At 31.8% G+C, this 25280-nt stretch overlaps 1 protein-coding gene across 6 annotated transcripts in view; it reads right to left on the reverse strand.

Moving 5' to 3' along the window:
• Window positions 1-25280, reverse strand: part of LOC145292509 (transmembrane protein 248-like) — a 133491-nt gene that overhangs the window by 60461 nt on the left and 47750 nt on the right. Inside the window, exon 1 of one of the 6 annotated variants that reach the window (XM_080138731.1) lies at window positions 24582-25085. The exons of 3 other annotated variants lie outside the window; for them this stretch is intronic. The gene's annotated coding sequence lies outside the window, so the exon portion shown is untranslated. Of the gene's footprint in view, window positions 1-24522; window positions 25086-25280 lie in introns of those variants that run through there. 2 more of the 6 variants (XM_080138734.1, XM_080138732.1) reach the window with 2 other exon arrangements.

Raw genomic sequence — 25280 nt, forward strand, 5'->3', positions numbered from 1 at the left:
GTTGACAAATTTACTTTTTTTTTTAAACGAAAGAGATTTCATTTAAAAAGTGGAGAACTTACATCCATGGGAAACTAGTGATTTAAGAAAAAATTCGTTTTGTTTTGTTTTTTTTGCTTTTCTGGATAAAAAAAAGTGGAATTCCATAGAAAAGTAAAGAACTCGTATCCCTGTAAATCAATGATAACTATTACTACATGACAAATACCTCTAAACCAATCTCTATATATTAATAAAATTGTAGCGTGACACTTCTTGCATATGCGTGCTTTGTTTATATCAATGTAACTCTTGATAACTTTTAATTCTTTTATTTACTATTTATTAATATAATATTTATTGAACTAAAAAAAATTTTTTTTTAAATGCAATGTAAAATGAAATTAAGTTTTAAACCTTCTATTTAAAAAAATAATTAAATTATAATGCGTTTCGTTTACTTGTAAACAAGTCATCTTTCGGTAATAGTAAAAAAAAAAAAAAAAAAAAAAATGGATATATAATATATATATATATATATATATATATATATATATAAGTGAACGTGTCTGTGTGTGTACATTTCCCTATGCAATAACTGTCAATTTTAAGTCCACAGACCTGAAATTTGATATACAGGGTACTGAGATTTGGGAAAAATCTTTAATCATTTTTTGGCCAGAAATTTGGCTGTTAAGGGGTCAAAGTTCAACGATTTGACCTTTGAGAACTCTACCAAACTCCTCCCTCAATTTTGGGCCTAAACACTTGAAATTTTAGATATAGGTTCCTTGGAGATGGATCTAACTTAACTTGATTTGAGCCCAAAACAGTAAATGTTAAGGGGCCATAATAGGGGTCAAAGTTAAAAAAAATTGATCGTTTTTTTTTTTTTTGCTCATCATACACTTCCAAACACCCGGGCTGAAATGCTAGTGTATATATATATATATATATATATATATATATATAAATAAGCTGCGACAAGTCTCCAGTTATCTCAACATTGTTTTGAGTTGTCCTGAATTTCTACTTGCCACTGGAATTAAACAATGTTGACTCAGGCAAGGTGTGGTTGGAGATTGCACAATTATTACCATAAAAATTTAATGCGCAGACAACCTTACAGTGGGTACCAATAGTCTGTCAAAACTGAATGGAGTTATTCATGTTGGAAGAATGGATGAAATTTCTTGGGTTAGTAGATGTAGAACAGTTGAGGTAGCAAGGTCAGTTTACATGAAAACATGGGAGAAAGTGATAAGCATGAACTTCAGAGGAAGAGGGATTGATAAAGATCTGGCTGGAAATAGGTTACTAGCTATGTACGACAAGTTCTCCCAAAAGAGGATAGAAGATAAATGTAGTTTTCATCACCTTTTATTCATCATACCTAAGGATGATTGAAACATGCTCCCTAAAGAAACCAATGGGATATATAGTACTCTTTCATTCTTGCATGTACATATATGGACATATTTAAACAGATTACAATGGTTGTCCCTAACATGCATCAATGGACATATTTGATACCTATTTAGTTACTTTGGAAGTCTATTTCTAAAACCTAACATATGCCAGCATGTAAAACAGATGTTAACTTGAATATATGACAAACAATTTGGTGCAATTAATAACTTGATGATCAAATGATACCGTAATAACTGATTTTAACTTATCTATTTTACAGGGAGATGACAGTGGTCTAGTGCTTAACGACACAGACTGACAACCTGGGTATTCCAAGTTTGAATCCAGTTTGTTTCACAAAAATCACTTTCCCTTACGATGTTGGCAACCTTCTTGTGATCCCTCCTGTAAGTACCTGATGTCTTTCTAGAAAGAATTCTGAATAGAAAAATATTGGAGAAACCAATGCCAACAATAGACTCTTTAGATTCATATGATATGAGGATCTATTATATAAAGGGCAAATGCCCAATTAAAACTTTAAAGGAACACAACAAACACTCATAAAGTTGGTATTTTTTAATTAATGCAACCTTGAATGTATAATATCTATAAAAAAAAATTCATTATTTGGGGGAGAGAGGGGGGGGGTCACCTGACCATTTATGTCATCAAAATGTACACACATCCATTAATGTTATGTAGTTTGTTATCCAACCACTAACTAAAGGGAAGTAACTGAGTTATTTCCATTAGACCGACTCCGATTGTGTGTGTGAGAGTGAGAGAGAGAAACAGGGTAAAAGAAGAATGGAGGGGGGGGGGTAGAATTTATGTTATAATTTTGCTCCAAGCAATGCCAGATAGCTCTGCAAGTGTATAATGTGGTAAAAAAACAAACAAAAAAATTAAAACTATATAATTAAAAAAAAAAAAAAAAAAAAAAAAAAAACACACAAAAGTAAAAAATGACTTGGACAACACTGAATAGGTACAGCAACTGTTATATTTGTATTCTATTTACCTCCTCTCAACAAGGTCTGGTATGGTGTTTAAAAAAGCCATTACACTAGGATAAGCACGCTCTAACCTGCAAAAAATGCCCGAGCAGCCGCCAATAACACTCCTCCAGCAATTATCAATAAACTAACCTCTTCTCAAAGAGAAGATAAAGCCTGTGTGAACCTGCTAGACTAGAACAGAAGCATACTTCATTTGGACAGTAACAAAGCCATTGTTGAACTGATTGTCAAGGGCATATCCCAGACTGGTACAAAGGCCTACTCACGCTGTGCAAGGTAAGCATGTCATATTTATATGAATTCTCACATAAATCAGATAAAACAAATAAAGACAAAGTTTATCACACCTTCCCCATAAACTTTCCTCAAAGTCAGATAATTAGATCTTATTTTTATTTTTTTTTTTTGTCATATACATTTTTTTAAATGAGAATTAGAGATTTAGTTGTTGTTAAGCAAAACTATTACAAATAAAAACTCAGATTTTGACAAGAAAATAAAATTTCATATGTTTCAGATGTTTGTTTTTTCTTCTCCAATGTTATTACATGGGATAAATTGTTTTTAATAGCAAGCCATCACAACTATATAGACATGATTTACTTTTGATGGCTGCTCAGAAAAAGCTGTTAATGGTGACAAATGAACATGGTAACAATAAGGAAGTTAAATTGGAACTTAAATCATTGTTACAGAGTTGCAAAGTATAAAGTCTAACTCTGATTCTTCTAGAATGCCAATAAATTTGATCCTTAGAATTCCAATATATCTGGCCGACTCCTTAAATTCCTATTGGTTTTAAAAAAAATGTATCTGTTCTAATACTACACTTCATCTTTTCTGTCTTTGGTCAGTGAGGGAAAAATCCTACAATGAGATCATTTTTATTTTTGTCCCAATCCACAGTGGCTCTTTCCCCACATTAAAAACAGAACTTGTCTAAGTGCTCTTGTAGGGAAACAAGTAGATAGGAACTCCTAAAATTTCAAAACATTCGACTTCAGCAATTCCAATTTTATCACACTTACCCATGCATCATTAGAAATATGGCAAAATTAACATTTTCAGAGAGAACGGAAATGAAGGTAAAACAAGGCATGAGACGAGATGAAAGGGAAAGAGAAAGACAGGAGAGGAAAAAGATAGAGAGAGAGAGAGAGAGAGAAATAAATAAAACAGAGCCAAGTGTTGAAAAACTAAGGATGTAAGTTTAAAAAATTTCATATTCAAATTGTTTGCAAGGAACCATAATGTAACAGATAAAGTACTGGGTAAAATTCAGTAGCAAGTGATTCTTCTGGAGGCTGAAGGTTCAATCCTCAGACTGGGTGATACCTTAAATATAACTGCGAACTACTTAGGACTTCTATCTAGTCATGGCTTACAGACTGAGCGCAAGCTACTTCATGGATTAAATAAAAAATTCCATTCGTAATTATGTGCAGATTCCAGAGTCTAATTGAAAGATTTTTAAATTTGACACGATATACCTGAAGAAATTTTATGGTTACATTGGTGGAAATGTGAAAAGAGCACTCATAATGAGAACAGTAGTATAAAATAATTATCACGCTTCATCTAAAAAATTCAAAGCATAAGGACATAAAACTTTAAATATTTCTATTAAAAAGAAAAATGGAATTTTGCTAAAAAGTGGAAAATTCACATCCTGATATATCCAAAGAGACGGCTGTGTACTTTCAGATCACGAGTTGTCTATGTTTTGCTTTAAAAGATGACATTCTTTTGTTACTTGATCATTTATAGAGTCATAAAGGATTAGCTGGTGTTGTCCAGAGCAAAAGTATAAGATAAATTATACCTTTATTTTACTTTTTGCCATTTTCAGTTCTCTCCTTCCTCTTTCTTCCCTGCCCAGCCTATTTCTATTTAGCTGGACATACAAACAAACAACTCTTTTATATAATAAGTTTCTTGTGGAATAAGTTGGCATTTTCTTTCCAAATTAATGCATAACACTGAAAAAAAAAAAAAAAAAAAAAAAAGAAAAAAAAGTCCCCCCCCCACCTCCTCTTGAGAAAACCTGGCCCAGTTTACTCACAGAGAATGGATAATTTATTCTAAACTAGCTTGGGTGTCCGACATTGCCCGAGTGTTTTGAGGTGTGTGTTGAGCAAAAAAAAAAAAAAATGTGAGGTTTTTGGCGTTGCGCCCATCGCCAAACCGGAAGTGGCGATGGTTTAAATTAAGGCTAGTCAATCAAAAAGAGGAACTGACTTTTGAAAATATTGGTGAAAAAAAGCGAACCTCTCTGTAGAAAGTGCCCAGTTGAGAGTGAAAGAATTAATGCTTTTAGTCAATTTTTCGATATTTGTCGTCCAGTGGGTTGAGTTTCAAAATGATATTGATTTCGTGAAAATCCATCACCTCTGTCGAAAGTTTAAGGCAGACATACATACATACATACATTTAAACAGACAGGTGAGATTTATATTATAGACTAGTGGGGGTACCCGGCGTTGACCGGGTGTTTGAAGGTGTGTGTGGTTTTGGGTAAATCAAAAGACCCGTATGTTTGTGCTTGGGGGAGGGGGGGGGGGGTAAAATAAAAAAAAGTTTTGGTAGGTAAGTATGAAGGATCGAACCCAAACCCTTGAGTCAAAGTTGGAAATTAAAGTGTGAAAAAAAAAAAAAAAAAGGTGCGACGTTAACCACTGGGCCATCATGAAATAGTAACGATAACATGTTTGAATTTATTTAAGTATTACAACTTGTCACTTTGACTGCGGGGCAGTATTTTATTTACTGCGGTGCAGGATTTTTTATTTTTTGTTTCCCCAAGATGTTGTGGGGAAAACCAGCTCCCCATAAAATGGGGATTGTCCAAATTGAATAGCAATTGTCTGATATAAGGAGAAAACTCCCCATTGATCAAGGCTGATTGCGACCGGAAAAATGCTGCCAAAATTAGTTTCGCTTTTATTATACGAAAAAGCTTAATGCGCATGCGATCGAAAAATGTTGAATATTTATTTTTTCAAAGTCGAGCAAATTAAATAGACAGGCGACCCCCATTGTTAACTTGTAGATATTATGATTTAGACGTGATATAAAAAGTTTTAAGGAATGAACCGACCGAGAAGTCCAGCGAAAAAAGCCTTTTACAGACATACACAAAAAGCGAACATACATACATTTTCGCTTTTATATTTTTAGATTAGATCCAGCGCAATGCTGATTAAGAATATACTAACTGCATAGCTATTTGTTTTGTAGTTTTTGACTTTTAGCTGAACATACAAACATACACACAGAAAACTATAATAAATTAGGAAATTTTTAAATGCAACAATTTTCAGAAAGGTGCAATTTGTAACGGAATATAAATTTGGACCAAATAAACACATATGCACAGTAATCTTTTTTTTTTTTTTTTTTTTTTTGCAAGATTTTAAGTAAAAGATTAAAAAAGAAAAATTCAGGAACTCTCCAGAGCAGTGTCAAACAATTATTTTGAGGCTTGCATCAGGTCAGAGGGTTTGAAGATAGGTGTTGGTGCCTGTGTGTATGAATGTTGTGCTCAGATCAACAATCAATAATTACTAATATCAAATCAGATTGTAGTGAACAAAGCTACTAATGTTTACCAATAATGAGGCAATGACACAAATTACTGTTGTCAATGAAGGCTCAGCAGCCTGTTCAGTAGTCACACTGTTAATCAATGCATCAATAATTGACCAAAAATACTGGTTTTAAACTGGTCTTAATATCGTAACCAAGACTATTTTCACTTCCTGGAAACAGAAAAAACACCCAAACATATTCGGTAAAAAGTAGGATTCAGATACAATCATTTTTTTACTTATTAGATGTGTGAGTGTATGTGTATATTAGATGTGTGAGTGTATGTGTATATATATATTAGATGTGTGAGTGTATGTGTATGTATATATTAGATGTGTGAGTGTATGTGTATATGTATATTAGGGATGTACCGATTAGTAAATTGACCAATTACTGATCAATCCTTCTTTGATAATCGGCTGATCACCAATTAATCGGTCGATTAATAGGTTTTCTAATGGCGACTTATCAGCAAATTTTGTTGTCATAAATGATACTAATATTAATTAAATTATATTGTAAAAGGAGACAAGTGAACTCCCTCTTTTACTTGCCAGTGAAAATTTATCAAAGAGACCTGCATTGTCTGCACCACATTATCAAATAACAGGCATGATGTGCTGTTAACATAGACTTTTACAAGTGAATGAATTTGATGCAAATACACATAAGCATATGAAATATTTCCCTCCTTTCTCTTCATATCGAATTATCATTACTATTTTGTACTTTAAATCACTGCCAAAGAAAATTATCACTTCATCTTGCAGTTTTCATGTTGAGGAATTGTACAGTGAAACATTCAAGATGTGACCACAAGGTGGAATTCAACATATTATATACTGAAAATAAATTAACAAAAAAACTCTTATAATATATGTTGATAAGATTCCTACGCTAACAACTTACCAATGGGGATTTGTTTGAAAAAATATCCAGTTCCCAAATTACATTTGAAGAAATCACCAAAAAAAAAAAAAAACAAGTTACAGAACATCAACAATATCAATGATAATACTTAAAAATCTAGCTGAGGTTATTTCTGTCAAAAGCTGTCCAATCTAATTCTGATATTTCTGACTTTAGTGGAATCCTTACCATTGTTGAACAATTCAGGTTATCAATGGAAACAAGGTTTTCATCGAATCTAAATGATAAAAACTTTATGCCTACTTTCTTAGATCCATGATTCAAATATTAATTTTAAAAGATTGGCATGGAAAACATATTTAAAATTGAATTCTACATCTACTACCCTGCTGAGGATGAAGAAGCACGAACATGTGTAAATTATAACATGGCAACTTTGAAGCCAACTGACAAAAAAAAATAGTAAAAATGTCACGATGCTTTCATCACTCGTAGTATAAGAAGACAATAGGAAGTAAAAGTACAATTATTTCTAATTCAATTTCAACCTTCATTTTTTAGGTATGAAAAGTGAGTATTATTTATAAAAGCAAAATTGCACTGATGGACAATTTTTAAAGTATCGTCAAATAAAACTGAATTAAATGACAGTAAATATGAACAATCAATATAATTCTATATATAATGATTATTATGCCTATTTTTTTTAACAATTCCAACTGCAATTTACTTTATTATAAGTCAATAAAAATGTTGATATGTTTAATTTTGGTAACGGAAATAAAGTACCAAATGTCAAACATATACTAATTTCAAAATCACACATCACAAAAACTTAAGATACAGATCTGGAACATTGCATGCCTAATCAATACATATTGTAGAATGCTATATCGAAATGTCACCTATTTACACCATGTACTTAAATAGTATCCTCAAGAAAATGTAATAATTTTATATAGTGTTTTCCACTTTGTTTATCATGGCGATTTAATTAAGTAAGCATACATGTTCAACATCAATTTAACTTTAATAAGAGATAAGCTGCATATTATCAACGATAGAGTTCTTTATACAATTAGTATTTCTTTGCGATCCTGTGCAATTGAGAACCACAAAAACTCTTGTAATGTATGCTGTTAATAAGATTCCTACCATAACAACTTACCAATGGGGACATGTTCAAAAATTGTCCAGTTACTGAGTCCATTTGGAGAAATCACCAAAGAAGCAAGTTACAGAACATCAACCATAATTTTAGCTTTGAGGTTATTTCTTTCAAAAGCTGTTCAATCTAATTCTGATATTTCTGACTTTAGTGGAATCCTTACCATTGTTGAACAAGTCGATGAATCAAGAGAAACAAGATTTTCATCGAATCTAAATGATAAAAACTTGCGTATGTCTACTTTCCTAGATCCCAGACTCAAATTTAAATTTCAAAAGAATGACATGGAAAACACTAAGAATTGGATTCTGCATCTACTTTCTACTGATGATAATGAAGCAGAATCAACAGGATAAATTTCTTCAAGCTCTGCTGAGGGTCAAGAAGATGAAAGTGAAAATAAAACTATCTTTTTCAAACCGGTTTGATGAATCATCTTCAAATAAGCCGACATTAACAAATCAAAACTTAGAGTAGATAGAAGCCGAGTTAAACGTGCAAACTACAACAGAAATACAAGAATCACAAAAGGAGTAAATTCTTTTATGCTTAAGTACACAAAAGAACTTTATCGTTATGTAGCTTTATCGTTATGTAGCTTTATCGTTATGTAGCTTTATCATTATGTAGCTTTATCGTTATGTAGCAAGAGGTGATGATCCATTTCAGTGGTGGAGGAAGATATACAAGAATTTACCACTGCTGAGTAAACTGGTTTCAAAATATTTAAACACACCCCTTCATCTCTGGAGAGTGAGAGTATAGGTGGAAATGTGCATGCGCTTATGAAGAATATGCTGTCCCGATAATGGAGAAACTCTAATGTTTCTACATTACTACTTAAAAGTATCCAACTTTAAATATCGAGGAGACTATGCGAGCAGAGGAGAAGGCAGCAAGAATAGAAGAGGACGTAGAGCAGCAACAGGTGCAGAACTTCAGCTTAGTTATTCACATAAATTACAATTTGTACTTTGTAGTTGGTTTGTAATTTCTTTTTTCTTATCTAATTCTTTAAGTATATTCATTTAAAAATTTAAAATTGTACTTTGTATTTTTATTTAATAAAAGTAAAAAGGCATAATAGTGGCCAGACACTTAAATGTTAACTTAGCAGTTACTATGTTAATGTGTCAAAGCTATCTGAAGAGTCACTTGGCAGTGATGTAATGGTTTGAATTTAATAGGAAAGAGAAAAGTAATTAATCGGCAAATTGGAAGCAGCAAAGTGGGCGATTAGGCAGATTACCTGCCAATTAATCGGCACAACCCTTATATATTAATGAACTGATCTTTATAAATTATAGATATATTCTAGTCAATACACAAAGTAACGTGGACATAGTATTTCTTTTTGTAAATTTTGACATTTAAGCTTCGTTCGTAACTACATCCTACTCTAAAAAATAAAAATATTAAACTAAGCGAGCTACATTAACCTAGTAAATAAATAACACATTCTCACACCCACAGCTATTCTCTGTCTCTACAAATCTACTATCAAATCATGTATGAAGTACTGTTGTTATATTTGGGTTGTTGAATTTGTGTCCCATTTGAAGGTTCTTGATAAATTGCAGAAATGTATGTGATTTTATTGGCCCCACACTATTCTTCACTGCAACCTCTCTCTCACAGACGTGATGTTGCTAGTCTCAGTCTTGTGTCCCACAGAATTGTCTGATCTAATTCCTTTGTTCTAGTTCGTTTGACTCATTTGTCTAGAGGCTTCCATCAATTTGCTGCTCATTGTAATACAGCTTCATATTCCAGAAGTTTCTTTTCAAAGACTGCAAGGTTGTCAAATTCTCTTCCTGCTAATGTTTTCCTTCTGCCTACAGCCTTGGATTTTTTCAAGACTAAGGTCAATAGGCATCTCCTGTCTTTGCAATAATCACTTACATCAAGTGGCTTCATGCCTTATCTTTAGCGATTTCCATAAAAAATGTTTAGTTACTGAGTTAATCTCAGGCCTAATAAAACAGCAACTTTTAGGCAAAATATAACTTTATACACAGTCTCCTAGAATGATACACTGATTCCAATGCTTCTCTGACAATTCAATGCTTTTTGTTAAGTTTTTGGCATTAAAATAGGTCTTAGTTTCTGATATTTCTTCATTGGATCCAAATCTCTTTCTCTGAGATATTCTTTTGGGGTCAGCAAACAGCCAGAAGTTTCTGGAGGCCAGATCAGGAGAACAGAGTGGGTTTAAAAGCAATTCAATGTGCAATCTATGTAGTTTTGCCATCATAGCAATAGACTTGTGAAATGGTTCAGAGGCTTAGTGCAAGAGAATTTTTTTTTTTTTTTGTAGCTGTTTAGGAGTGATTTCTTTCTTCAACCGTATCAATAATACTATACAGGTTGGAACAATAAAATTGTCGCCATTTGATGAAAAACGGTTTTCTTTTATTGTTGCAGACCATCTACTAGTTGGTCAGTTGTTTACAAATCCCAAGAGCGATAGGAACCTTCCATCATGTCTGAAAGTGACACAATGTTCAACGAGTGAGATCGGAGATGCGCCGCTATACAACTCATGCTCCCTACTAATCCAAGTTATGACAACAGAACTATGGCCAACACCCTCAAAATGCATCATTGGATTGCTTCAAATAACAGGGATGTGCCCAGCGTGATAAAAACAAAAGTTTCCGTACACGGTTATGGTCTTGGGTGTGGTTTCAAGTGAAGGCTACATCATGCCACCTCACATCTTCGAAGTCAGTTTGAAAGTCAACACCAAAGTGTACCTAGATGTGCTGATCTCCTAGTGCAATCAGGTGGCCAGTGGCAGACCCTGGGTGTGGCAGCAGGAGTCGACGACGACCCACAAGTCCAAAGAGACCCAGGCTTGGCATCAGAAGGAGTGCTACGACTTTGTACTCTTCTCTCATTGCCACCCCCTTCGACTTGAACCTGTTGGACAACTTCGTTTGGTGACACGTCGAAGACATCACCAACATGACCGGCCACTATACGAAAGCCAACCTGATTGCCGCCATTCGCCAAGCTCCCAATGGCACTTGTGGGAAAGACATGCTCTCAGTTCTGGACCCATATCAAGCCGATGATTGAGGCTGAAGGTGGCTACATTGAATAGATGTCAGCTCTATTAGATAATCTAGTTATCTGAATTAATCTTTTCAAAAAAAAGTTTCAAAATAAAGCTGTAGTGTTGTTTTCTTTAGGGCGACAAATTTATCGTTCCACCCTGTATAATATTTGCTACTGATGGTTCTTTCTCAAAGGAATCAAACAAAATATCTCATGAATCCCAACCTGCCGTTCTTCACTCAGCTGATACCCAATTTTTCTCTGGAGTGAAGTGGTGAATCCATTGTAATGAAGCAAAACTGTTGTTGCATCGAAACAGTTGCAAACAATGCTCTGAATAATCAATGATTTGATTTTTGATTGGCTGTGAGCAAACATGGTACACATTTTGAACACACCTTCTCATTGGCAAATGTTCTTTGCAAAATGGTGCAAATATAGTGCCTTACAATATCTTCAACTTGACACAAACTCAATTTACAATGTACAAAAAATGAGTTTGTACATTTTTAAAATGTTTTTCAGGACAATTGCAAAATTTGATTAACTTGAACGTTTAGTAGCATTTGTTTCTATGGGTTTGTTTTAATAGTACCCCCCCACACACACATACACCATCAAAAAGTAATGTTTTAGCAACACACAAAATTCAGTATCTTTTCCCATCGTTTTAAAAATTTGCAATATTAGCTTCACTTAACTAATTTGTAAACTAATTATCTAATTGGGCTTAAATTTTTACACATGCCATTTGAAAGTTAGTACTTGATAAAAATTATACCGATTTTTTAATTAGTGGCATCTTTATATCAGGGTCAGAACTTACTGAGTGATGTGTTAAGATATCAAAAATAAATTAAGTTGCATTATTTATGGGATGGATAGATAACATATGCATTGCTAAGTATGGAAATGCTATATATGTATTGCTTATATTTGTCTTGGGATAGGTATTCTTCTATTTCTATGTTTACAAAGTTATGCATGTTTATACTAGCTGTCCTGACTCAGCATTGCCCTGGTGTATAATTCACATAATTACCTTGGAATGCAAATGAATATTAACTCTTAATATAACTATTAATGAATATTAACTATAAAAAAAAAAAAAAAAAAAAGATTCAATACAGATTGTTAAATCCTAGAAAATACATAGAAAAAAAAATTGCTTAGTACAGTAATATGAAATTGCACTGACTTTTATGCATGTGTCGGAAAAGTTGAGGTGCAGTTTGAGTTTGTTTTTAAAGGAATATACTTTTTCACATTGCTTGCAATTGAGTATATCATACAAATAAACTTGAATCTTAGGAAGATCTCAATCATATCTAATCATATGAACAACTGCGCCTATAAAAGAAAATTTTAAAAAACTACCTGGCGAGTATACCTGGTGAACCAAGTGCAAGTGAGATCCAAACAATTGCACTTAAAAGGATTGTTAAAATCTTAATAATGTTGAAAAGATTTTTTGGTTGTTATCTCTGAAATAGTGTGTGAATGTCTGGCAGTTAGTAGAATGCCAAAACCAAAAAGATAAGAAAATTAAGAAAAACTAGTGAAGCATGCATGGTTTCCCATGAGTGCACAGTGAGCGAGGCATAAAAAAAAAAAAAAATGACTAAGTTCAGCATTTGCCCCCACCCATTTAGCCCCAAAAGTCCCCAAGGCCTTGACATATTTAAATTTGAGTTTAGCACCATGCAAAACTGCTAAATAGACATACATGGAAAATTTTGGACAAATATTGTAAAACAGTTTAAAAAATGGAGTGCTTTAAAAGAGCCCCTGGAGCACACCCAAGAGTTATCGCGAAGTATAGATAAAAAAATTATATAGAAATCAGTTAATTACAACTTTTCATAAAGTTTTATAAAAATCCAAGGAATCAAATTTTTTTAATAAGCACAACAGTGTCAATTTTAGCGATTTGAACCCGAAAGGCACCCCTAAGGGGTGCAACCGGAGTTTTCCCGAAAAATCCGTTCTGTTACTTTTTTACTCATATCATGTTTAATGTTTGTACAAAATTTCAAAAAAATTCCAAGGTGTAATTATTGAGAAAAGTTCAGACGAATCAACGTACAAGGATGAATTTACAGGTCCATCCTCCTTTTGTTGGGGGACCAAAAATCTGTTTTTGTCCTATGCTGAATGAAAAATGGCATTTTAATCCCAGAGTCAGTGCAACATGTGACTCAACTTTAAAGATATTTGTATGTACAGGATTCACTTTTAAACTAATTGATCATTATGAATTTTTGAACACGGAAGGGGTCCAAATGTGGACTATATGTAATTTTAAGCCAAGGAAGGAATGGCAGCCGTTAGTGGAAATTCTGATAACTTTGTTTTTTGTGAAATTTTAACAATAGTATTAACCAAATTTCAGTAGCTTCTAAGTGTATTTTAAAGGGTTTTTAATAGGCATGATATGAGCACAATTTCCCATTTGAAAATCAAAATATATCAGATTTGCATTAAATTTGATCGTGAGACGTTAAACAAGATTCCTTGAATTTCACCTAAGACCCTTTAAGCTTTAAATTTTAGACATTTTCTAGAATTAAAATCATGTAATGGATTTTGATCAAAATTGTTCTAGACATAAGGTTTAGTATCATCATTTCTTAGCTTTAATCTTCATAAGGTAACAAAAGTAATTGAAAACTTTTGTTCAGGGAATTAATGTAACCTGTCCTGAGATGGGTATTCTTTTATGATAAAGTTGTTGTTCTAGTTTCTTAAACTTCTAGAGTTTTGGAGATGGACCTACATAAACACATAACAGGTCATCCGTACTTTGGTCCCAGTACTAGACTGTGTGGTTGTGATGACTAGCTCTTAGTGAACCTCTACTTTACGCACAATTTAGAAATCGATCTAGTAAAAATGTGACCATGCTGGAGTTAAAGTAGAATGATTGAACACTTTTTTTTTTTTTTTTTTTTTTTTTACACAATTCTATCAATAATGCATTGGTCACTTGCAGACTCCAAAACCTATTCTACAGAAACACACTTGATTAAATATGAAGAATCCTTGAGATGCTGAGTGTGTCATGGGGGTTAAAATTTGTAATACTCGTACTAATTTTGCATGGCATCATGTCATAATGACATGAAAATACTACTGCTACTGATGATAAAACATGCTTCAGGACTAGACAGGATTGCACAAAATTTTGGCATGATGACTTTTCTGCCTTCTACTTTGGAAAAAAAAAAAAAAATTATCCACGTATACCATTTGACACAAAATTCAAATTTATATATCAGGTGTAACATAATGGTATATCAGGTGTATAACAAAATAAATGAGAATAACTGATTAATTTGAATCGAATCCTTATTTTTGTAGGAATTTTTGACACCCCTAACACGAAACTGCGAATACAATATAAAAATCTCGTAATTTCTCTGTTAAAAGTGGGTTATTTATTTTCTTTATGGATTATACTTCCAAAATAAACTATTACAGTTGTTTTAAAAGTAATGCACAAACAAAATTGAAACACAAAATTCATACCAATCTTGTACAAAAATGAATTAGTTATACAAAATCCATAAATACAACAAAGTTGTCATTTTTTTTTTTTTTTTGTTCAGGAATATGTGTAAACGTCAGAAAAAAAAAAAAAAAAAAAAAGCTGAAATCAAAGCAAATTTCACAACCTGACGGGTCACAGCCTGCGTGTGTGTGTGCGGAAAGGGGGCAGCACAGAAAACTTTTTTCCTAAACAACTGAAACTAGTTTGTTACTTATCAAGGCTAAAAGGTCACTCGAGAATAAAGGTCAATAAGTGTCATATGTTCAGTGAGACGACATCGTAATGATCAGTAATGGTGGAAATTGAGCAGAATTTGTTTAAGAGGATTGCTCAATAAGAATTGGTTTATATTGGACTTGAACACGACCATGACCCAAAGCCACTTGGTAGGCCGTTATAGACATGGAAGGAATTAGTTAATGACAATCTGATTTTGGCAGGCAACACAAGCAAAATGGCAAAGGATAAGTTGGAAGTCTTTCATGAAACATTTAACTTCAGCAAGAGAAAAATGAAAATAAAAGAATGATTATTATATACATTGATGGAAAAGAGAAATGATTTAGTTGAAAATAATAATGTCAACAAAATTAATTGAAAGACAGTGCATATGTTTGTGTTGGGGAAGTGGGGATGAACAGGAAATCATTTAACTCCCCTACTCCCTTCATGAATTGCTTGAAGTCTAAGTCTTTATGATATAATTAATATTTTCAGAGAGAACTTTCAGAAAAGGGAAAAATCAACTATTTATTTAAAAAAAACAGATTTAGATTAAAAAGCTGAGAACTTGCATTTACAAGATGATCTACGATTTTAAGCCGTTATTTTCTGAATTAAAAAAAGTTGAATTTTGCTAAAACACATTCCTTTTTTTTTCAAATTGTTTTTTGTAAAGTACATATATGAATAGTTGTTCTTGAATTTCTGTCTCAATTTATGATTGATGTAAACAATATATCGCAACAGCTGTTGTTAGTATTAATAAAACTATGTAGATTAACAGCTATGTAACAAGACAGCATATTTAACAAAACAAATACTAGCTCCAAAAGTCACGCATTGGGCAACGTGTTAAGTTAATTAGCAGAAGTAAAGGGCATATTTTACTATAGATAACAAAAACGATCAAGAAATAACTATAACAAATAAATACTACCAAAAGGCAAGTTACTTTTGCTTCCTGGATAAGTTTTTAGTGTTTTAATTTATTTTAAAGTGTTTATTTTTTTAAAGTTTGAAACGCAAGTACTGCTGAGCGCTTAAGTTAAAACGTAAGATGGCCTACAGAAGATTCATCTTTAGAGTTTCAATAATCGCTCAAAACTCGAATATAAAACAATACTGATAGAAATCCATCCAATAAATGTTATGTTGAGGTTTATTTGGTGGATTACTACTAATATTCTTTTTTATTTTCAACTTTTGATGGATTCTTGGAACTTCAAAAGATGACGATCTTGTGTTGCCATCTTGTTTATGTTTTAATTCAAGCGCTTAGCACTACTCGCATTTCAAACTTTAAAAATGCTTTAAAATAAGTTAAAACACCAAAAAATTATCCAGGTAGGTAAAAGAGTAACTTATCTAAACTTTGGTAATATTTGTTATATACAGTTGTTTCTGGACCATTTTTTTTGGTTTGTTGTCTATAAGACATGCCTATAGTAGAAATAGTAGTATACTTTTGATTCCTCTATGACAGATCTGGCAACTCAAGTGCTTCATGCCAAATTCTAACTAATAGTTTTGGAGGCTATACATATTTATATCTATGTGAATAACAATACGTGATCACTTCTCGTATGTCTATTTGGGTTTGTTTTACTGCACACAGAGATTCGAAAAAGTTGTCAAAAAACAAATATATAACAAATAAATGTTATCAAAGGCAAGATAAGTTACTTTTCTACCTAACTGGATATGTTTTTAGTGTTTTTATTGATTGTAACATGTTTATTCAGCTTGAAAAACATACAGTGTTTACCAATGTATTGGACAATTTTAAATGCCGCCCGAATCTCTCTTTGACATGGTAAGTTTGGGAAAAGGATTTATAAATAAAAAACTAGACAAACTACGGTTAAAAACTCGCTCAATATATGTTACCGTGACATAGGCTGACATAGATTCGGTGGGTTTTTAACAGTATTTTTTATTTTTAACTCCTTTTCCCAAACTTACCATGTCAAAGAGAGATTCGGGCGCCATTTTAAATTTTCCAATACATCGGTAAACACTGTATGTTTTTCAAGCTGAATAAACATGTTACAATCAATAAAAACACTAATAACTTATCCAGTTAGGTAGAAAAGTAACTTATCTTGCCTTTGATAACATTTATTTGTTATATATTTGTTTTTGGACAACTTTTTTCGAATCTATATGTACAGTAATACAAACCTGTCTCTTTCTCTCTTCCATGTGAATTGCACATTATTTTTATTTCCTAATAATTGATTGCTGAAATCAAAAATGCAATAGCAGTACTAAAGCAAACGTTAAAAAATACTTTTAAAAAATATAATTTCCAAATTAAATCCACTAAACTTGATTTTGTTTTCATCTGTTTCTAATAGTTTGAAAGGCTGACGTACGTACACGAGTGAGGCCCCTCCGTCCGGCTACAATTTTGAACGCAGTGCTTGCAAGGGTCGTTTCGTTCGGTAAACAAAAAATGCGTGTGTGCACTGCAGTACTGCAACTGCACGGGCACGGTCCCATTTTTACTTATGGGTTTGTATTACTGTACACATAGATTCGAAAAAGTTGTCCAAAAACAAATATATAACAAATAAATGTTATCAAAGGCAACATAAGTTACTTTTCTACCAAACAGGATACATTTTTTTGTGTTTTTATTCAATGTAACATGTTTATTCAGCTCGAAAAACATGCAGTGTTTACCAATGTATTGGAAAATTCAAAATGGCGCCCGTCACTCTCTTTAACATGGTAAGTTTGGGAAAAGGTCTTATCTCTATATAAATAAAATGAACTAATTTTTTCCCCTCCGACTTTGACATTTATAGGACTGCACCTGTATACATTTGGTGCAGCCGTATCATTCACAAACTGAATCGCGACATCTATCGTATGTTATAGGCTTATTAGCTGTCCAGTATCTTGCTGATCAGAGTTTCCTATATTCTGTCTGGTGAGAGTCCACTGTAAAAATCGGTTACATTTAATGGAAGTAGTAAAGTATACTCTCTCTAACAAATTCATCCTACCACCGCCACTCACTTACACCGTTCCAGAACATTCACAGGAGACATTTACAACCGATCACCGGTTAGAATTTATCTAAAAACTGGTCTGGACTTACGCTGAAACGAACCACGGTTACTTTGCCATTGAATAGCATAAAACATAAACACAATTTATAAAGCATTTATTATAATAAAATTACATTAAAACAGAACACAATCCGTTACCTGGAATTGAATTCACAATTACATTACTTCGATTTCGTTATAACCCGCATGGTTAGAGTTTTATGAAAACCTGGATTTACATTTACGTGAAACGCACCAAACTTTCACAAACACAACTTCCGTTTTGCTCTTTCCTTCCGTTCTTTTATTTTCTTTCTTTCTTTCTTTGTAAGGACATGTTTTCGTTGCCATAGTAACAACATTTTATCGACATTGTTTCACTGTTTATAAATATTGAAATAAAATACATTACTACACATTAATAATCTCACTTTTAATCAGTTTTATCGACTTCTTAAAACTTTTCTTACTCTTTTTGAATGACAACGTTAATGTTTATGAATATTGAAATAAAATACATTACTAAACATTTATTATTGGCTTTTTTTTTAATGTTTTACTGTTTATGTCTCACTTTTATCGACTTTCTCTTTTTTTAATAGCATTTTCTTAAAATGAATATTAAAATAATTTCCCAACTTTTTCTTTTTTTTTTTAGTTTTGTGTGTTGAATTAAACTTTTTTTTTTTCTTTTTTTTTCCATTATCATTTTTGAGAAGTGCCAATGGTGCCAGACCTGTTATTGTAAATTAACACTCTTAGCTAATTCCGTAAAATGTGATTCTACTTTTTTAGGCGCATTTGCACCCTCCCCATGTTAAGAATGGCTTCTTAAATAATAACGCGATAATCAGTGCACTAGCACCCATTTTCTTACTAATAAATGTTTAGTAATTATTTTTCTTTTAATATTTATAAACAGTACAAACGTCGTCATTTAAAAATAAAATGCTATTAAAAAAGAAAATAACATTAATTAAACGTAAGTATTATTGCAATATTCAATAAGAGATTATTAATAAATGTGTAGTAATGTCTTTTATTTCAATATTCAATATAAGAATAATTTTAATATTTCATATATATAATATTTCAATATCAGAAAAGAAAAAGTCGATAACATTGACACATAAACAGTAAAAAACAAAGATATTAATAAATGTTTACTAATGTATTTTATTTCAATATTCATAAACATTAACGTTGTCATTTAAAAAGAGTAAGAAAAGTTTTAAGATGTCGATAAAAGTGATTAAAAGTGACATATTATTAATGTGTAGTAATGTATTTTATTTCAAGATTCATAAACAGTGAAACAATGTCGATAAAAAGTGGTTGATTGTTTCTTTTTGCAACCAGAAAAAGAAGTCGACAATGGGAACATTATGAACAGTCCCAGGAAGACACTTCTGGTACTTTATTCTTTTGTTTTGATTTACTCAAAACCGCACACACCTCGAAACATCCGAGCAACGCCGGGTACCCCTGCTAGTAAATAACAAACTAGACAAAATACTATTGAAAAAACACCGAATATATGTCAACTTATGTCACGGTAACATATATTGAGCGAGTTTCTAACAGTATTTTGTCTAGTTTATTATTTATAACATCTTTTCCTGAACTTACCGTGTTAAAGAGAAAGTCGGGCGTCATCTTGAATTTTCCAATACATCGGTAAACACTATGCTTTTCGAGCTGAATAAGCATGTTACATTGAATAAAAATACGAAAAATATATCCAGTTAGGTAGAAAAGTAACTTATCTTGCCTTTGATAACATTTATTTGTTATATATTTGTTTTTTGACAACGTTTTCGAATCTATGTGTACAGTAATACAAACCCGGGGGCTATTATCAGGGGCAACAACTACTGGTAGGATACTATGCAGGGAGTTGGACAGCAAGATGTCAGTTCACGTTACACTTGAACTTCTGCATATCAGTACAGTTGGGCAAGTAGGGACCTGGAATGGAATGGGTTCTGGAGAAGAAACTACTGGAGTAGAAAGATCTTTTACATCTAGGGATCTCTACTGTGTGGAGGTGGGATTTAGCTGCCTGTCGGGTTTGTCGAGGGTGTCTAAGTCGAGGGAGCACAAGTGTCTGCAATTCGCCAGAGCATTCTTTCTTTTATCTAAAATCTATCTTTTTATCTACTTAAGTATTTTATTTAAAAAAAAAAAGTAATTTTCGACTTTCATCATTCATCTAAATAAACAAAAATAAAGAAAAACCTTTATCGTGTACCTACTGATAATAACGGTATGAAGAAGAGGGTTTGTCAAACAAAGTTTTCATTTCAATGTCGTCGCTGTTTTTTCTCATATCGAAAAAGGAAAATTTTCTTTTCTTGAATAAAAAAAAATGCAAAAACTACTCCACGAGGGTACTTGTACAGTTTAATCAAGACATTAAAAAGTAAAAATATCGAAAAAAGGTTATATTGTACGTATCCGTTATGGAACGAAGTTCTTTGGAAAAAAAAAAAAAAATGTCACTTAATTTCATCAAGTAGTAGTGGTATTTTTTTGTTTTTTTTTTTACAGTGAAAAAACAATTTATGATACCGAACAAAATGTTCGATTTTTAGGAAGAAAAACTAGTAATAAAGATGGGAGGGAGTCCCGGTGTTTTGCATTGAGTTATCTCCCCGTGGCGTGTTAAAAATTTCCATAATGGCTGACTTCAACGTGCTCTCATAAAAACGTGTTTTTCCGCTGTAACCCCCCCCCCAAAAAAAAACCATTCGATCAAATTAAATGAAATTTTTTTCGGAGATCTTCAGTCCAAAACGGATACGTACATAATGTACAATATAACCTTTTCTCGATATTTTCATTTTTTTATGTCTTGATTAAACTGTACAAGTACCTAATTTCCTTTTAAAATCTTTAAGGTCACAAAGTCATGATTCATTTTTTTTTAATGATTAAAATGGTTGATTTTTTTCATGAAAAACCTCAATGCTTTATGATGACCGCGAGACGATTGATCTCATAAAAATTTGATTCCTTTGTAAAAAAAAAAAAAAAAAAAAGAAAGCTACTTGATCAAATTAAGTGATCATTTGTATGAAAAACTTTATTCCATAACAAGTCGTACAATATATATATTTCAATATTTTCATTTTTTAATGTCTTGATTAAACTAAACAACTACCATAAAAAATGGGATCAATATGTAGTTTTTATAACCGATCATTATGAATTTTAGAATCGATTCAGCAAGATTAATTCAGCAATGTTAATCATTTTCTTAAGATTTCTTAGAGACACTTTTCTAAAATCGAAATCATGGAATGAATTTTAATCAAAATTTGAAGGAGGATTCTAGACATAAGATTTAGTAGTATCTAGGCCTATAATTCTGATTTTTTTCTTTATAAGGGGATATAAAAGTGGAGCAAAACCGTTCTGATTGATGAATTCATTCATTATTAAAAAATAAATAAAGACAGAATTTTAGGTACTTGCGCAAAATATGAACCGTGCTGAAAAAAACATCTAAAAACCTTATTTCTTAACATGGGGATGGGGGATATATATATATATATATATATATATATATATATATATATATATATATATATATATAAAAATTTAAAAAAAAAACTATTTTGCACTTTGACCTTACAATTTAATAAATAAAAGTAAACTCACATCTAAAAAATATCACGGTTCGTATTCTGCATGAGTACCAAGAATTTTAAATTTATTCAACAACAAATAGTTAACTTGTCAATTTGTCAAAGTAACAAAATGACAAAATCTCGAGCAATTGACAGATGTTGTTTGAAATGTATAGGTATAAAAGAAAGTCATAATTTCGTGTATACTTATAAATCAGAAACTATACAAGATATAATTACAAACCTTACATCATCAAATCAGATGTGACCCTGAACTTGTTACCGTAATATATATGTTTCAAAAAATATTTTTTTGATTTGGGAGGCATCAGGGACCAAATGACTGTGCAACAGTACTGCAACAGGGTAGGTAAAACATTTTAAATTTTTACACGTAAGTATTTCAAAAACACCCGTATTTACTTGTCTCCTCACGAGAACAGAACTAGACGCAAGGTTAGTTTGCAATATGAGAAAAATCCAACTGCCAAAAGGATTACCCTAGATCGAGACAAAAATATGTTTTGCTTCCAATTATAGTGCTCCTGAAACCGTCATTCTGCTTTCTTTTTCTTCCCATTATATCTATTAGGTATGTGAAAATGCCAAGGCTTTTACGAGGGTTAAGTGGCATTGGTAACTTGAGTAAGCCGTAATTCTGTGCACTGAGGTATGTGTCATAAATTGGCCCCTACCACCTATATCCGGGGGGTTAACTACACCGCAGGGATACTGATGAGGTAGCACACATGTTTCGCTACATGCTGGTATTTGAACTATTTCCATACGTTTAGTAGAAGTGTAAAAAATTTTGAAGTGAAGTTTTGTGTCATTTAAATCATCATTATTAGACCTGAAGGTAAGTTGTAATAGTTTTGAAACTATATATATTCGTTAATATAGATATTAAACCTTATTTGTGCGAAATATGAAGCCTATATGACTTTACCTTCATTGGTTTTGAGTTTACCTAAAATGTGAAGCCGTTACGAAAATTTTCAAAATTTCACTAACGCCATATCGTTAACCTACGCACTTTGTTTACAAATATTTTCCAACAACGGCAATGACGCCAAACTACGGCTGGCTAAAAAAAATTCTTTTAAATTATTAAAATTTATTTCAGCATAATGAACTTTTAGGATTTAAATAATTTTACTTTCTTTAAACCAAAACATTTCTCCCCGACAAAATGTATTTTTTTCTATTTTATCATTTTATCGAGCTGCTTTTTTTTTCTTCCATTTTGTTACTTTGCTTTTTTATTTTATGATAAACTAATAAAAAAAGTTACAATTAAAAAAAATACAAGAGTTATTTTTAAAATTAAAAAATAAAACTTTCATGAATATATTTTTTATTATGCACATTTTGCAAACTTTAAATTCTAAAAGTTTTAATAATTTAAAAGAAATTTTGGGGTTTGTATTACTGTACACATTCGAAAAAGTTGTCAAAAAACAAATATATAACAAATATTATCAAAGGCAAGATAAGTTACTTTTCTACCAAACTGGATACAGGTTTTGTTTTTATTCAATGTAACATGTTTATTCAGCTCGAAAAACATGCAGTGCTTACCGTTGTATTGGAAAATTCAAAATGGCGGCCACTCTCTCTTAAACACGGTAAGTTTGGGAAAAGGTGTTATAAATAATAAACTAGACAAAATACTATTACAAAAACACCGAATATATGCCAACTTATGTCACAGTAACATATAATGAGCGAATTTCTAACAGTATTTTGTCTAGTTTATTATTTATAACATCTTTTCTTGAACTTACCGTGTTAAAGAGAGTGTTGGGCGCCATTTTGAATTTTCCAATACATCGATAAACACTGTATTCGAGTTAAATAAAAACACAAAAAATATATCCAGTTAGGTAGAAAAGTAACTTATCTTGCCTTTGATAACATTTATTTGTTATATATTTGTTTTTTTGACAACTTTTTCGAAATTTTAATTTATATGCTAAAAGAAATTTTTATAATTTATATGCTAAAAGTTCATGAGAAATGTAAAAAAAAAATTATATCTATTAAATAAAAAAAAAAACGGTGCTTCTGCAGTTTATTTTGACATAAAAAATCAGCATTAGCAGTAGACTTCATATGCGGGGATGTAATATTGCCTTAGTAATTGACTGCATCTTCCGCCCCAGCATCCCCTTTCACCTCTTAATCTTGTAAATAATTCATTAATAAACTTTCAAAATATATTTTTCTTGTTCTCCATTCAATAAGCTCTCCAGTGATATTTGTCTTTTTGAAATCGGACAAGAAATAAGAAAGCTATGATAAAATAACTGTGAAAAATCTTGATATCGGTCACAACTTTGTTAAGGAAATCCATTGATTCTATTGTCAAAAATTAGCCTCAAATTTCAACTTTAGAATTGCTGTAACTTTCTTATTATTTGTCCTACAGAGGTGGTTCAAGTATCATTAGAATGGGCTCTGCATACTCTTTCTGCTGAGCTGTTCCATTTTGAGATATGTTAACTTTGAAATTTTCTTTCACGTACCTATATCTATTGAACAAGTTGCCAGAGGTGGGAGAGGTAAAAAAAATGCTGGTACTTATGCAGTTATGTTACCGTGCTATGTTTTAATAGTATTTTCAGATTAAATTCAAGTTTCACGATTTTTTTTTTTAAATTAAATTGTTAGGTGGAAGTACAGTATAGTTACAAACACTTTCTCCATGTTAAGAATGGCTTCCTAAATAATAACGGTATTTCACACAGTAACATAAGTGCATAAGCACCAAACACACCCCTCCCGATGTTAAGAATGTCTATCTTAATAACGTTATTTCAACATGGTAACATAAGAGTATGAGTACCAAAATACTTTTTTTTTTTTTTTTTTTTTTTTTTAGAAACTCTATCAATGCCACCTGGCAACGCCGGGTGGCCGTCTTGTAAATAAATCAGAACAAATATCGAATACAATCAGACACCGTTATACAAGCATTCATTTATTTAGGGGTGAATAAGATATGTTATGACATATACTTACATTTTGGGGGGAGTGTTGTCACGTGTTGGCGTAGAAATAACGAAAATATCTTGCCGCCATGGCAAGTCAAGAAGAAATAATACAAGTTGAGTTATAAAACAACGAAATCCTGTTAAAAACTGCTTAATGTATCCGATAAATGGGAGGAAACTAGCTGACAATATATATGTATGTATGTATAAAAGGCAGTCAGTCGACCGAGGAAAGAAAATCGCGTCACAATCAGAACAGTGACAAATTTGGAAATTTTACAAAATAAACAACCTACGCAGTTTACAGTAGAAATTGTGAGTTTTCCAAGACGGCCATTACAAAAATCGAATCTCGTTTGCTAACATCACGTGAACGTGAAATCAACACTATTTTTTTGTTTTAATTATTATTCATTTTGAAGTCTAGCCACTGATTTTAATTATCTTATTTGTTAACATTTCTCATAGTAAATGAAAATATAATAATTTTTCCTTTATTTACATTTTATTTTTAAACCAACTAACTCCAAAGAACGGATTATGCTCTTACTTCCGGTCCGGTATTGTGCATCACCATACCGGACTCTCAAGCAAAAATAATACGAAAATTTAAATAGATTGTTTTCTCTTCAAAAATTTTATTCATATTTTATTTCTACTTTTGTACAGCAATCTGTATTTAAGTGTTTATTTCTGGTTTTAGATCGATTACTTTAAAGTAATTTAA

This window comes from Euprymna scolopes, chromosome 2 (assembly GCF_053919585.1).
Source record: "Euprymna scolopes isolate OS-2025 chromosome 2, ASM5391958v1, whole genome shotgun sequence".
In the NCBI taxonomy this organism is placed as follows: domain Eukaryota; kingdom Metazoa; phylum Mollusca; class Cephalopoda; order Sepiida; family Sepiolidae; genus Euprymna; species Euprymna scolopes.